Here is a 14,723-nt window from a genome sequence, read left to right as displayed (position 1 = left end):
CTCTCGCAGCAATAACAGCAGCGGCAGCAGTAGCAACATCTCGCAAATGCCAACTCGTTCCTAGGCAGGCTTCGCTATGTATCACCGCTTTCCGTAAGAGGCACACCGCTGACAACCTCTTACAGAAACTGAGGGAAAACATTGCACAATGTCTTACCCCAATTAGACTTTCCTGTGGATTTGTGATATCGGATAACGTCACCAATATTGGGCGAGCATTACATCTGGGCAAATTCCAGCACGTCCCATGTTTTGCACATACAATAACAGGGACATGCAGGAGGTGCTGTCGGTGGCCCGAAATACTGCGGGCCACTTTCGGCATTCAGCCACCGCATGCCAAAGACTGGAGCGCCATCAAACATGCCTGAACATGCCCTGCCATCACCTGAAGCAAGAGGTGGTAACGACGTTGAATTCAACACTCTATATGCTTCAGAATATGGAGGAGCAGCAAAAGGCCATTCAAGCCTATACATCCACCTAAGATATAGGAAAAGGAGGGGGAATGCACCTGACTCAAGCGCAGTGGAGAATGATTTCCGTCTTGTGCAAGGTTCTCCAACCCTTCGAACTTGCCACACGTGAAGTCAGTTCAGACACTGCCAGCTTGAGTCAGGTCATTCCCCTCATCAGGCTTTTGCAGAAGCAGCTGGATAAATTGAAGTAGGAGCTAATACTGAGCGATTCCGCAAAGTATGTGGGACTTGTGGATGGAGCCCTTCATTTGCTTTGCCAGGATTCATGGGTGGTCAATCTGTTGAAATCAGAGCACTACATTTTGGCCACCGGGCTCGATCCTAGGTTTAAAGCCTACGTTGTATCTCTCTTTCTGGCAGACACAAGTCTGCAGAGGTTCAAAGACTTGCTGGTGAGAAAATTGTCATAACAAGTGGAACGTGACCCGTCAATAGCTCCTCCTTCACTTTCTCCCGCAACTGGGGCTGCAAGGAAAAGGATAAAATTTCCGAGCCCACCCGCTGGCGGTGATGCAGGGCAGTCATGAGCAAGTGCTGACATCTGGTCCAGACTGAAGGACCTGCCAACGATTACTGACATGACTACTGTCACTGCATATGATTCTGTCACCATTGAAAGAATGGTGGACGATTATATGAGTGACAGCATCCAAGTAGGCATGTCAGATAGTCCGTAGGTATACTGGCAGGAAAAAGAGGCAATTTGGATGCCCTTGCACAAACTGGCTTTATTTTACCTAAGTTGCCCCCCCTCCAGTGTGTACTCCAAAAGAGTGTTTAGTGCAGCCGGTAACCTTGTCAGCGATCGGCATAGGAGGTTACTTCCACAAAATGTGGAGAAGATGATGTTCATCAAAATGAATTATAATCAATTCCTCCGTGGAGACATTCACCAGCAATTGCCTCCAGAAAGTACACAGGGACCTGTGATGATGGATTCCAGTGGGGACGAATTAATACTCTGTGAGGAGGAGGATGTACACACTGAAAGGGGTGAGGAATCGAAGGATGAGGATGAGGTCGACATCTTGCCTCTGTAGGCCAGTTTGTGCAAGGAGAGACTGATTGCTTCTTTTTTGGTGGGGGCCCAAACAAACCAGTCATTTCAGCCACAGTTGTGTGGCAGACCCTGTCGCTAAAATGATTGGTTTGTTCAAGTGTGCATGTCCTGTTTATACAACATAAGGGTGGATGAGAGGGCCCAAGGAAAATTCCATCTTGCACCTCTTTTTCTTCTTTGCATCATGTGCTGTTTGGAGACTAGTTTTTTAAAGTGCCATCCTGTCTGACACTGGCGTACAACTCCAGGGGTACTGCCGTATAAGTCCAGGATTACTGCCGTATAAGTCCAGTCCAATTGTGCTGTCTTGTGCTGCATCAGTCCAGTGGTGGTGTCTTGTGCTGCCATAAGTATAGTGGCTGTGTCCTGTGCTGTATATTATTTACTCCAAATAAAAGGGCTATGTATGTTACTTATGTTATTATCCAAATAATTTTTACAGGGTTTGCCCTGTGTGGTGTAGGGTACACTCGCCTGTGCTGCATATTATTATAGCTTCAAATAAAAGGGTTGTTATTATTATCCAAATTAATTTTAAAGGCTTTGCCGTGTGTGTGTTTGGTTTAGGGGTACGCTATCCTGTGTCACCAATATTGTGCGTGTATTACATCTGGGCAAATTCCAGCATGTCCCATGTTGTTTGTGGCACACACTTGTGTCGCTTAGCTTAGTCATACAGCTACCTCATTACACCACTTTTTCTTCTTTGCATGATGTGCTGTTTGGGGCTTAGTTTTTTTAAGTGCCATCCTGTCTGCAACTGCAGTGCCACTCCTAGATGGGCCAGGTGTTTGTGCCGCACACTTGTGTCACTTAGCTTAGCCATACAGCTACCTCATTGCACCTCTTTTTACTTCTTTGCATGATGTGCTGTTTGGGGCCTAGTTTTTTTAAGTGCCATCCTGTCTGACACTGCAGTGCCACTCCTAGATGGGTCATGTATTTGTGCTGCACACTTGTGTCGCTTAGCTTAGTCATCCAGCTACCTCATTGCACCTCTTTTTCTTCTTTGCATCATGTGCTGTTTGGGACCTATTTCTTAAATCTGCCATCCTGTCTGCCACTGAAGCGCCACTTCAAGATGTGCCGCATACTTGTGTCGCTTAGCTTAGTCATACAGCAACCTCTGTGCAACTTTTAGGCCTAAAAACAATGTTGTGAGGTGTGAGGTGTTCAGAATAGACTGGAAATGAGTGGAAATGAATGTTATTGAGGTTAATAATACCGTAGGATCAAAATTACCCCCAAATTCTGTGTTTTTGGCTGTTTTTATGTTGTTGTTTTCAAAAATCATCCAGATCCAAAACCAAAACACAAAAGGGTGGTTTTGGCAAAACCAACTCAAAAAAAAAACACGAGTGGGGAATTAGAACCAAAACCAAAACACAAAACACGAAAAGTACCCATCTCTAATTAAAACTATATGAAGGTTATAGTACAGCCAAATTCCTACTATTCTTAACTAAAATGTCAAACCTGCATTTAACATTTTAGAATTTTACTTAATCTATAGATTGTAGATAAAAGCACAACACACCAAAAGCCCGCGGTAAATGCACTGAAATTTATTTTTAACCGTGTTTGAAGTGCACATCAGTTTTTATGCAATTTACCCATTTTTCCAGCATATATAGTATGAACAAGCCTGTATTGATAAAACCCAGCGCAGTCCAAAATATCTATGTGAAAATATTCCACTCATACTTGCCTACTTTCCTGGAATGTCTGATAGACTAGATAATTTCCTCCGACCCCCGGGACAGCAAGTGGGTTGGGTAGAAATTGTCCACAGTGGATGCAGTTATGTGACCATCGGTCAATATACTGACGCCAGAATCCCGAGCTGGGAAAGCCCAACAGTCAACATGCCGACTAACAGGGCTATTCCCACTCCTGTGTGTCCATGACACCCAAAGAGTGGGAATAGAACCTGTGGTGAGCCACCGAGCCTGCTGCGGGGCTCTTTTGAAAATGTCCTTCTTAAGATGGCCGCCGCCTCAGAGGAGGCAGTTATTAAAGATATTAGAGGAGGTTCTAATATCTTTAATAGCTGTCTCCACCGATCCCGAAGTGTGGCGAGCAAAGCGAGCCCACGAGGGGACCCATTTCATCAAATTGACTATCCATGTCACAAACTATCACCATTAGTAACTTTGTGGTGAGTGAAGTGGGCCCACAGGTGGACGCATTTCAACAAATTGGGCCAAAAGATGTTTAAAAATTTTTTTTTGTGTGTGTCAACCTTTTGACCATGTCGACATTTTGTATATCGACCGTGTGACTGTCGACCTAATGACTGTCTATCTTTTTATGGCTATCTTCTGTATCATATCCGTATTAATGTGGAGGGGAATGCTTTTTTGTCATGCATTAGGCATTTTAATACCAATTGCTTCCATGCCACACCCTTCTTAAAGATTGTTGTTGTCCATGTGCCTCTCTTTATGAGAGAGGCAGCCCTCTTCAAGTTACACTCCAATCCTGTGGCGAGCGGCCATATGTGCAGGACCCAGGCCCTCATTAGAATTTAGAAGTAGGCACATAGGAATGTGGCCGTATTAAGCTAGATGGCAATAGTGAGCAATGGCTTATGTGTGGGACTGGAGGGATCTACCCTCACAGGGAAGAAAAAGGAGGAGTGACCACACCTAAGGGCTGCTGTGTGGAGACAGTCCATGAGGGACTGTGGCAGGCATGTTAGGCTGGCCTGAGTAGAGACCAGGTGGGGATGAAGTAGCCAGAAGCCAGGCCAGACTAGGAAGTCTTACTGTGAGTGGCAGAACTCTAAGGGCTAGATGCATCATTATTTGGAGAGTGATAAAATGGAAAGTGATAAACTACCACCCAACCAGCTCCTAACTGTCATTTTCATTGTCTGTGTAGACGCTTTATGAGGAGTACAGGAGTAGAGTGAGAGGGAGTGCACTACAATCAGTCTGTGATTGTTTTATCCACTGAATCTAGATTTGTAAATGTATATCCAAGTTGCTGTGGGTGGTAAACACTAATGATAAGAGGTCAGCCTAGGATAGCCATGTGGCATACTTGCCTACTCTCCCGGATTGGCTGGGAGGCTCCCGAAAATCAGGTGAGCCTCCCGGCACCCTGGAAAAGCAGGCAAGTCCCCCGATTTTTCAGGTCCCCCCTGCCTGGCCGCCCACTTAGTGAGTAAAGTAGGCAGTCCGGGCTGTCGATGAAGCGATTCCTGCTGAATCGCATCATCATAGCCATGCCCTCTGCAGCATAATGCGGGTAATATTGGCATTACAGAGCAGGGGCGTGGCTTTAATGACAAGATATGGTGACCACGCCCCCATTCTGCCTTTGTCCCATCCCCATTCCACCTCCACCCCTCCCCCTCTGCTCATCATAGCCCTGCCCCCCTACTGAGCCGACCTGGAGAGAGCAGCCATGATGTCTGTAAGTATGCCATGTGGTTGGGCTATTGTTGTATTAGCAGGTACTGTGACCAAGACTATTCGTCCATCAAAGAGGCAAGTGTATATCTGGCAAGCGTAATTTTTGTTTTTGTGTTGCCCCACCCCCTTCTCTTCTAGTGTTTTCATTTATGTTGCATCCTGGTGCTTTGCACTGGAGGTATAATCAAGAACAAAAGTGCCATTGATGACTATCCATTGACCCCAGGGGGGTCCACGTTTAGTACATTCCTTTCCCTTGCAGGGTCCAGGAGTGTGGGTTTCCATCCATGCCCAACCTGTGTTACAGGACCATCGACCAGTGTGTCATTGGCAGCCTGAAGGTGAGAGCAAGTGGCATGAGGTAACTGCTTCACTACACCTGAAGCCTCTGCTCCCTTATCCAACCCTCACTCCAGGAGCACTAATAATTACTGGATTATAATATTGGGGACAGGGCCTTTTTTATAAGAGGATAAAGTCCATGTACAATCCCCACTGCTTACCCCCTGTAAGGATGTCACTCTTCTAGTGATTTCTTTTGAAATATGTCACTGTTTTCCCAGTGACTTCTTCAGAAACATGGCGCTGGCACCATATTCCTAAAGAAATCACTACAAAAATGTCACCTGTAACATTTTCTAGGAGATTATATGATTGCCAGTGATCACAAGGTAAGTACATTCAATAGGTGCAGTGTGTGTGGAGTGGGCCAGCCTTGACCCAGAGGCCTGTGTTCAGGACACACCCTGAAAACATCACTATCACTGTATTCCTGGGGGGCACTACTTATTTTATTTCAATATGGCACAGCTCTTTACTTTATTTCTACAGTGTCACTACTTAATAAATAATTAGGCAATAAGCGTTACAGTACTTTATTTCATTATGGAGGTCATTCCGAGTTGATCGCTTGCTAGCTAGTTTTAGCAGCCATGCAAATGCTATGCCGCCGCCTACTGGGGAGTGTATTTTAGCTTAGCAGAAGTGCGAACGCTTGTGCAGCCGAGCTCTGGAAAAAAAGTTTGTGCAGTTTCAGAGTAGCTCTGAACCTACTCAGCGCTTGCGATCACTTCAGCCTATTCATGTCCGGATTTGATGTCATACACCCGCCCAGAGAACGCCCAGCCACGCCTGCGTTTTTTCAGACACGCCTGCACTTTTGCAAACACTCCCTGAAAACGGTCAGTTGACACTCAGAAACGCCCCCTTCCTGTCAATCTTCTTGCGGCCGTCAGTGCGACTGAAAATTTCAACAACAATCTGTGCATAACCACAATGGGCTTTGTACCCGTACAATGCGCGTGCGCATTGCGGCCCATACGCATGCGCAGAAAGCCACTTTTAGCCTGATCGCTGCGCTGCGAACAACGGCAGCTAGTGATCAACTCGGAATGACCCCCTATGAGGGCAAGAGTACATAATTACCCTTGTACCCACAAGCCAGATGTACCAGTAATAAATGTCCCCGATGATCTGTTTTCCATTAAATACAACAATCGGGTAATATAATAACTTTTCATCTCTTTTTTTCTATACTTTTTTAGCGCTTGTTGGTATTATTGCACAGTGCATTTCATACCTCCCGAGTCCCAAATGTCCCAACTGTTGGGAGGTGTATCAAGCAGGCGCTGTGCACCAATGTAGGGTTTTTTGAGGGTAGGGGTTGCTGCCCATGCTTTAGAGCCTGTAGGTGCCACATCACCCTGCACATGTCTATGTGCTTTTTGATGCAGGCATTCCCAACCTCTGTCCTCAAGGCACACTAACAGTGCAGTTTTAGTGATATCCAGGCTTCAGCACAGATGGTTAAATCAAAATACCTTAGGTACTAATCACCTGTGTTCAAGCATGGATATAACTAAAACCTGGACTGTTATGCTGGATCAGGGCCGTACTACGTGTGTGCCAGGTGTGCCTGGCACACAGCGCAGTTGCCCTGAGGGCGCAACGGCCAGCGGCATGTAATGAGTCAAATTGACTCATTACATGCCACCTCTGTTGTGTGCCGTGCGCCGCGCTGGAGAGGAGAGAGTAGCGCCGGGCAGCGGTGAAGGAGGAGGAGGGAGGGGGACTGGAGCTGCAGCAGCGCTATGTCATTGGTAGTAGCGCCGCTGCAGCAGCCCCCTCTCCTTCCGTATAGGCTGCCCGGCGCTGCTGTGAATGCTGGGATGCGCTTCCTTCATCCCAGCATTCACAGCAGCGCCGGGCAGCCTATACAGAAGGAGAGGGGGCTGCTGCAGCGGCGCTACTACCAATGACATAGCACTGCTGCGGCTCCAGTCCCCTCCCTCCTCCTCCTTCTCCACTGCCTGCACCGAGGGAGCTGCCAGCACGAGGATCCTGACTGCCAGCGGGGAGATGGTAAGTATCTCTCTCTCTTTCTCTATCTGCCGCAATGTGTAAAAAGGGAGACACCGTCTGCCGTAATGTGTAAAAAGGGGGACTGGCTGCAGCAATGTGTAAAAAGGGGGACACCGTCTGCCGTAATGTGTAAAAAGGGGGACTGGCTGCCGCAATGTGTAAAAAGGGGGATGCTGTCTGCCGTAATGTGTAAAAGGGGGGACGCTGTCTGCCGTAATGTGTAAAAAGGGGACGCTGTCTGCTGTAATGTGAAAAAATGGGGGATGCTCTCTGCCGTAATGTGTAAAAAGGGGGACTGACTGCCGCAATGTGTAAAAAGGGGGACACTGTCTGCTGTAATGTGTAAAGAGGGGGCGCTGTCTGCCTTAATGTGTAAAAAGGGGACGCTGTCTGCTGTAATGTGTAAAAAAGGGGCACGCTGTCTGCTGTAATGTGTAAATAGGGGGAATGGCTACCGCAGTGTGTAAAAAGGAGAACGCTGTCTGCCGTAATGTGTAAAAAGGAGGACGCTGTCTGCCGTAGTGTGTAAAAAGGGGGACGCTGTCTGTGTACTGTGTAAAAAAGGGGATGCTGTCTGCCGTAATGTGTAAAAAGGGGACGCTGTCTGCTGTAATGTGTAAAAAAGGGGGACGCTGTCTGCCGTAATGTGTAAAAAAAGGGGATGCTGTCTGCCGTAATGTATAAAAAGGGGACGCTGTCTGCCATAATGTGTAAAAAAGGGGGACGCTGTCTGCCGTAATGTGTAAAAAGGGGACGCTGTCTGCCGTAATGTGTAAAAAAGGGGATGCTGTCTGCCGTAATGTGTAAAAAAAGGGGACGCTGTCTGCTGTAATGTGTAAAAAGGGGGACTGTATGCTGTAATGTGTATAAGGGGCTCTACCTGGTGTAGTGGCGCTACTGTACAGCGTAATTTGAATAATGGAGACTACTGTGCACCGTAGTATGAACTGGTATTATTTTGTGCCCATGCCCCTTCCCCATGAAGCCACGCCCCTATATATTTTTGGTGCGTCTACGCGCGCACTGCCCCTGTCTTGCATGTTGGGGGGGGGGCAATGCCGTTTCTTGCACACAGCGCTAAAATGCCTAGTTACGGCACTGTGCTGGGTACACACATAAATTATATCTGCAGATCAATTGATCAGCAGATATATCTAAAGTCGGATCGGGCAGTGTGCTCTGCATGCACACTGCCTGATCCGTCGGAGACTGACGTCACAAACTAGGTGGGCATTTACACACGCCCACCCAGTTCAGCTGTAAGTCACCGCTGGCTCCTGCAGCTTGTGGACGGGCGGTCGGCTGACCGCATGTACACACACACTGGCGTGCCAATATATCTAGCGATATATTGGCCGTCAGCTGTGCAGCAGGACCTATGTGATAGGTCTGTCAACGACAGAGTTCACAGACCTATCGCTCGTACAAACTGGCCGTTGGACCCCGATATATCAGCCGTTTAATAGAGTGTGTTCACAGCTTTAGTGTGCCCTGAGGACTGAGGTTGGGAATACCTGTGTCAATGTATTTTAAACATAAATGTAAAGACATTAATGCTTCAACTAATTTTTTTTATTAAGTGTAATATTGCAGAATCGCACAGGGCCATAGAGAGATTAATATGGCCAGGGTCTGGGGGGTTTGGACAAAATCTAGTAGGTGTGGCCCCACAACCTCAAAAATGCCCCTGAAAAATACACACCACCATGAAGCGGCACTGCACACTGCAGAGGGGGCATTTCTCCCCCTCAGAAGCTGGCCTGCACCCCTGTCGGGTCCCCCCCAACAGACCAGGGCCTGGGTATTAAGGGGTCTATTTACTAAGCCTTGGGTGGTGATAAAGTCAATGGAGATAAAGTACCAGCCAATCGGCTACTGTCATTTTTCAAACCCAGCCTGTGACATGTCAGGAGCGGATTGGCTGGTACTTTATCTCTGTTGACTTTATCTCCATCTAAGGTTTAGTAAATAGACCCCTTAGTACCATACTTCCCCTCTCAGCACCTCTGGAGTTGCATGCAAATCAAACAGATGCATACTCATCATGTGTTTGGAAGCAAATAGGTATATCTGCTTGAATTCAGAGTTCGATATAGCTATATGGCCGTAAAGCCCCTATCCATCCACTTGCTGAAGTAGCTGTCATCACTATCAGCCAACATTTGCCACACGCCCATGACAGCCCTCAGAATACTTTTCAAGTAACAACCACTGAGCTGCAAGTGAAGATGTGACTGAGATGTGTGCAACTTTGAACTATAGATGTTGAGAACTGTATGTGCTTGGCTCAGTATCATGGGCAGTGCAAAATATTCCAATATCCGTCCACAAAATGTGCAACTTTGAATGTTCCTCATTATAATCAATACAATAAATGAATGGCAACAAAGGCTCAAGCTGTGGACAACAAAACTGAATGGGTGACATAATAGCTATTTCATTCTATTATTATATATTTTATCGTCATATACCAATATAAAAGATGAATTAACATTTTAATTACTGTTAAATGTATTTTTTTATAGTATAGATGAGACATGAGGGAGTTTCGGGCCATGAAGCTTTAAGGACAAAGGGGGTAATTCAGACCTGATCGTAGCAGCAACTTTGTTAGCAGTTGGGCAAGACCATGGGGGTAATTCCAAGTTGATCGCAGCAGGAATTATGGGGGGTCATTCCGAGTTGTTCGCTCGCTAGCTGCTTTTAGCAGCATTGCACACACTAGGCCGCCGCCCTCTGGGAGAGAATCTTAGCTTAGCAGAATTGCGAATGAAAGATTAGCAGAATTGCGAATAGAAAATTCTTAGCAGTTTCTGAGTAGCTCGAGACTTACTCCTACACTGCGATCAGCTCAGCCCGTTTCGTTCCTGGTTTGACGTCACAAACACGCCCTGCGTTCGGCCAACCACTCCCCTGTTTCTCCAGACACTCCCGCATTTTATTCTGGCACGCCTGCGTTTTTCCACACACTCCCAGAAAACGGTCAGTTTCCGCCCAGAAACACCCACTTCCTGTCAATCACACTCCGATCACTTCAACGATGAAAATTCTTTGTTCGGACGTGAGTAAATCTACTAAGTTTTGTGCTAAAATACTTAGCGCATGCGCACTGCGTACCATGCGCATGCGCATTTTTGCCTTAATCACTCCGTTGCGAAAATCGGCAATGAGCGAACAACTCGGAATGACCCCCTTTGTTAGCACTTGGGCAAAACCATGTGCACTGCAGGGGAGGCAGATATAACATGTGCTGAAAGAGTTAGATTTGGGTGGGTTATTTTGTTTCTGTGCAGGGTAAATACTGGCTGCTTTATTTTTACACTGCAAATTAGATTGCAGATTGAACACACCACACCCAAATCTAACTCTCTCTGCACATGTTAAATCTGCCTCCCCTGCAGTGCACATGGTTTTGCCCAACTGCTAACAAAATTCCGGCTGCGATCAACTTGGAATTACCCCCCATGTGCACTGCAGGTGTGGCAGATCTAACATTTGCAGATAGAGTTAGATTTGGGTGGGTTATATTGTTTCTGTGCAGGGTAAATACTGGCTGCTTTATTTTTACACTGCAATTTAGATTTTAGTTTGAATACACCCCACCCAAATCTAACTCTCTCTGCACATGTTATATCTCCCCCCCCCCTAAAGTGCACATGGGGGGTCATTCCGAGTTGTTCGCTCGCAAGCTGCTTTTAGCAGCATTGCACACGCTAAGCCGCCGCCTACTGGGAGTGAATCTTAGCATAGTAAAATTGCGACCGAAAGATTCTCTAAATTGCGAATAGACACTTCTTAGCAGTTTCTGAGTAGCTCCACACTTACTCGGCATCTGCGATCAGTTCAGTGCTTGTCGTTCCTGGTTTGACGTCATAAACACACCCAGCGTTCGCCCAGACACTCCTCCGTTTCTCCAGCCACTCCCGCGTTTTTCCCAGAAACGGTAGCGTTTTTTCGCACACACCCATAAAACGGCCAGTTTCCGCCCAGAAACACCCACTTCCTGTCAATCACATTACGATCGCCAGAACGATGAAAAAACCGTGAGTAAAATACCTAACTGCATAGCAAATTTACTTGGCGCAGTCGCAGTGCGAACATTGCGCATGCGCACTAAGCGAAAAAACGCTGCGATGCGAAGAAATTTACCGAGCGAACAACTCGGAATGACCCCCATGGTTTTGCCCAACTGCTAACAAATTTGCTGCTGCGATCAACTCTGAGTTAGGCCCCTAGGGGGTCATTCTGACCCGTTCGCATGCAGCGGTTGTTCGCTGCAGTGCGAACGGGTCAGAACTGCGCATGCGCAGCGTGCGCATTGCGCATGCGCACCGTTGCCGCGCCGTTGCCTGACGGAGCGCCTAGCGAGAAGAAAAGACACAGCGCTGGACGGAAGAAGATTGACAGCGGAGAGGCGGTCCGGGGTGGATACTCACCGTTGGAGGCCGTTTTCGGGGAGTGGTAAGAAGAACGCAGGCGTGTCCAGGCGAACGGAGGGCGGATGTCTGACGTCAGGACCGGGACCTTCATCGCTGGATCTGTCGCACTGGGTAAGTAGCTGTAGGGCTGGTCTTGTTTTGCAGGAACATTTTTAAGCATAGCAGGGCTGCACAAGCGATCGCAGCCCTGCTATGCTAAAATACACTCCCCCATAGATGGGGATTAGTTGATCGCAGCAGCAGCAAAAAGTTTCTGGCTGCGATCAACTCGGAATGACCACCTATGTGCAGTGAAGGTGTGGCAGAAAAAACATTTGCAGAGAGAGTTAGATTTGGGTGGGATATTGTTTCTGTGCATAGTAAATACTGGTTGCTTTATATTTACACTGCAATTTAGATTTCAGTTTGAACACACCCCACCCAAATCTAACTCTCTCTGCACGTTATATCTGCCCCCCCTGCAGTGCACATGGGGGGTCATTCCGAGTTGATCGTTAGCTGCATTTGTTTGCAGCACAGCGATCAGGCTAAAAAACGGCAGTTCTGCGCAAGCGTATGTGGCGCAATGAGCACACGTGAAGTACGGGCACAATGAATGATGTCGTTTTGCACAGGCTCTAGCGATGCATTTCAGTCGCACTGGTTGCCTCAGAGTGATTGACATGAAGTGGGCGTTTCTGGGTGGCAACTGATCGTTTTCAGGGAGTGTTTGGAAAAACGCAGGCGTGCCAGGGAAAACGCAGGCGTGGCTGGGCAAACGATGGGCGGGTGTGTGACGTCAAATCCGGAACTGAATAGTCTGAAGTGATCGTAAGCGCTGAGTAGGTTTTGAGCTACTCTGAAACTACACAAAAATTTTTTGCAGGTGCTCTGCAACACAACCGTTCACACTTCTGCTAAGCTAAAATACACTCCCAGTGGAATAACCCCCAAGGTTTTGCCCAACTGCTAACAAATTTGCTGCTACGATCAGGTCTAAATTACCCCCTATGTGTACTGCAGCGGGGTCAGATATAACATTTGCAGAGAGAGTTAGATTTGGGTGGGTTATATTGTTTCTGTGCAGGGTAAATACTGCCTGCTTTATTTTTACACTGCAATTTAGATTTCAGTTGAACACACCCCACCCAAATCTATCTCTCTCTGCACATGTTATATCTGCCCCCTGCAGTGCACATGGGCCCTCATTCCGAGTTGATCGCTCGCAAGGCGATTTTAGCAAAGTTACACACGCTAAGGCGCCGCCTACTGGGAGTGAATCTTAGCTTCTTAAAATTGCGACCGATGTATTCGCAATATTGCGATTACAAACTACTTAGCAGTTTCAGAGTAGCTTCAGACTTACTCGGCATCTGCGATCAGTTCAGTGCTTGTCGTTCCTGGTTTGACGTCATAAACACACCCAGCGTTCGCCCAGACACTCCTCCGTTTCTCCGGCCACTCCTGCGTTTTTTCCGGAAACGGTAGCGTTTTTAACCACACGCCCCTGAAACGCCGTGTTTCCGCCCAGTAACACCCATTTCCTGTCAATCACATTACGATCGCCGGAGCGAAGAAAAAGCCGTGAGTAAAAATACTATCTTCATTGTTAAATTACTTGGCGCAGTCGCAGTGCGAATATTGCGCATGCGTACTAAGCGGAATTTCACTGCGATGCGATGAAATATACCGAGCGAACGACTCGGAATGAGGGCCATGGTTTTGGCCATTTGTTAACAAATTTGCTAACAAATTTGCTAACAAATCTGCTAACAAACAGATCAGGTCTGAATTAGGCCCTAGGTATGTGTGGAGTGTGCCATTGCACGTAGCGCTGCAGCATAGGGAGCACTGTTGACAGCATTTATCAAATATCTGTTTTAATAACTTTCACTTGCAGCTTCCCTCCTTTTTGAAATTTGCTGCTGCGATTAACTCTGAATTACCCCCATGGCACAGTTGTGACATCTACTGATTAATTCTAGTACTACACGTTACAATAATTAGCAATTATTGAAGTACAGTAGCATCACCTTTTACAAAGCACTTTGCAGAAAATAGGTATTAATTTAGATGAGCCCGTAACCATTTAGTCTGGTTACACATTACAACAACCACCTGCATTATGACTGACGGGATGACCGATGTAAAGATACATTGGTCGCCTGTACACGCAGAACAATATAGCGCGCTACTGCACAATATATCTTTCAGTGGCCACATCCAAGAGCATGCTGTTGCCCGACGGGTTGTCACACGTGTATAACATCAGATGTGACAACGTCAACCTGCGGGAGCGCGCTACTGAGGGCACACACTAGACAATGTGGATGATATGTTGCTCTGATCTGCGGTATTGGACAACATTTTGTCTAATGTGTACCCACCCACAGGGGGAGATGTACTAAACCTTGAAAAGTGATAAATTTCACAGTGATTAAGCACCAACCAGTCAGCTCCTAACTTCCATGTCACCTGCTGGCTTTGAAAAATGGCAGTTAGGAGCTGACTGGCTGGTCCTTTATCACTGTGAAACGTATCACTTTTCAAGGCTTAGTACATTTGTCCCTTAGAGCTTACAGTCTAAGTACTAGACCACACAAATGGCCATAACTAGGTGTGTGCTAGAGGTGCCTGGGACACAGCGCATGTGCACTGTGGGCGCAGAACCACTGGCAACACCCGCATTTATGCATCGCATTGTGTGTCTGTGCTGTGCTAGTTAGCTGCTGTTGGCAGCAGCTAACGCTGTAGTGTGGCTGTCGCAGTCTGTGGCTTCCCACGGTAATTAGTTGCTGTGGGCGGCTACATGTTACGAGCGGGCTGTGCAGTGTGTTTTCCTTGAGGCTTCAGGGAAGCTACATGGTATGGATGGGCTGCACAGTGGGGGTCATTCCGAGTTGTTCGCTCGTTATTTTTTTGTCGCAACGGAGCGAATAGTCGCTAATGCGCATGCACAATGTCCGCAGTGCGACTGCGCCAAGTA

The sequence above is a fragment of the Pseudophryne corroboree genome, chromosome 3, assembly GCF_028390025.1.
Source record: "Pseudophryne corroboree isolate aPseCor3 chromosome 3, aPseCor3.hap2, whole genome shotgun sequence".
NCBI lineage: Eukaryota > Metazoa > Chordata > Amphibia > Anura > Myobatrachidae > Pseudophryne > Pseudophryne corroboree.
Note: the sequence above shows the minus strand (reverse complement) of the source record.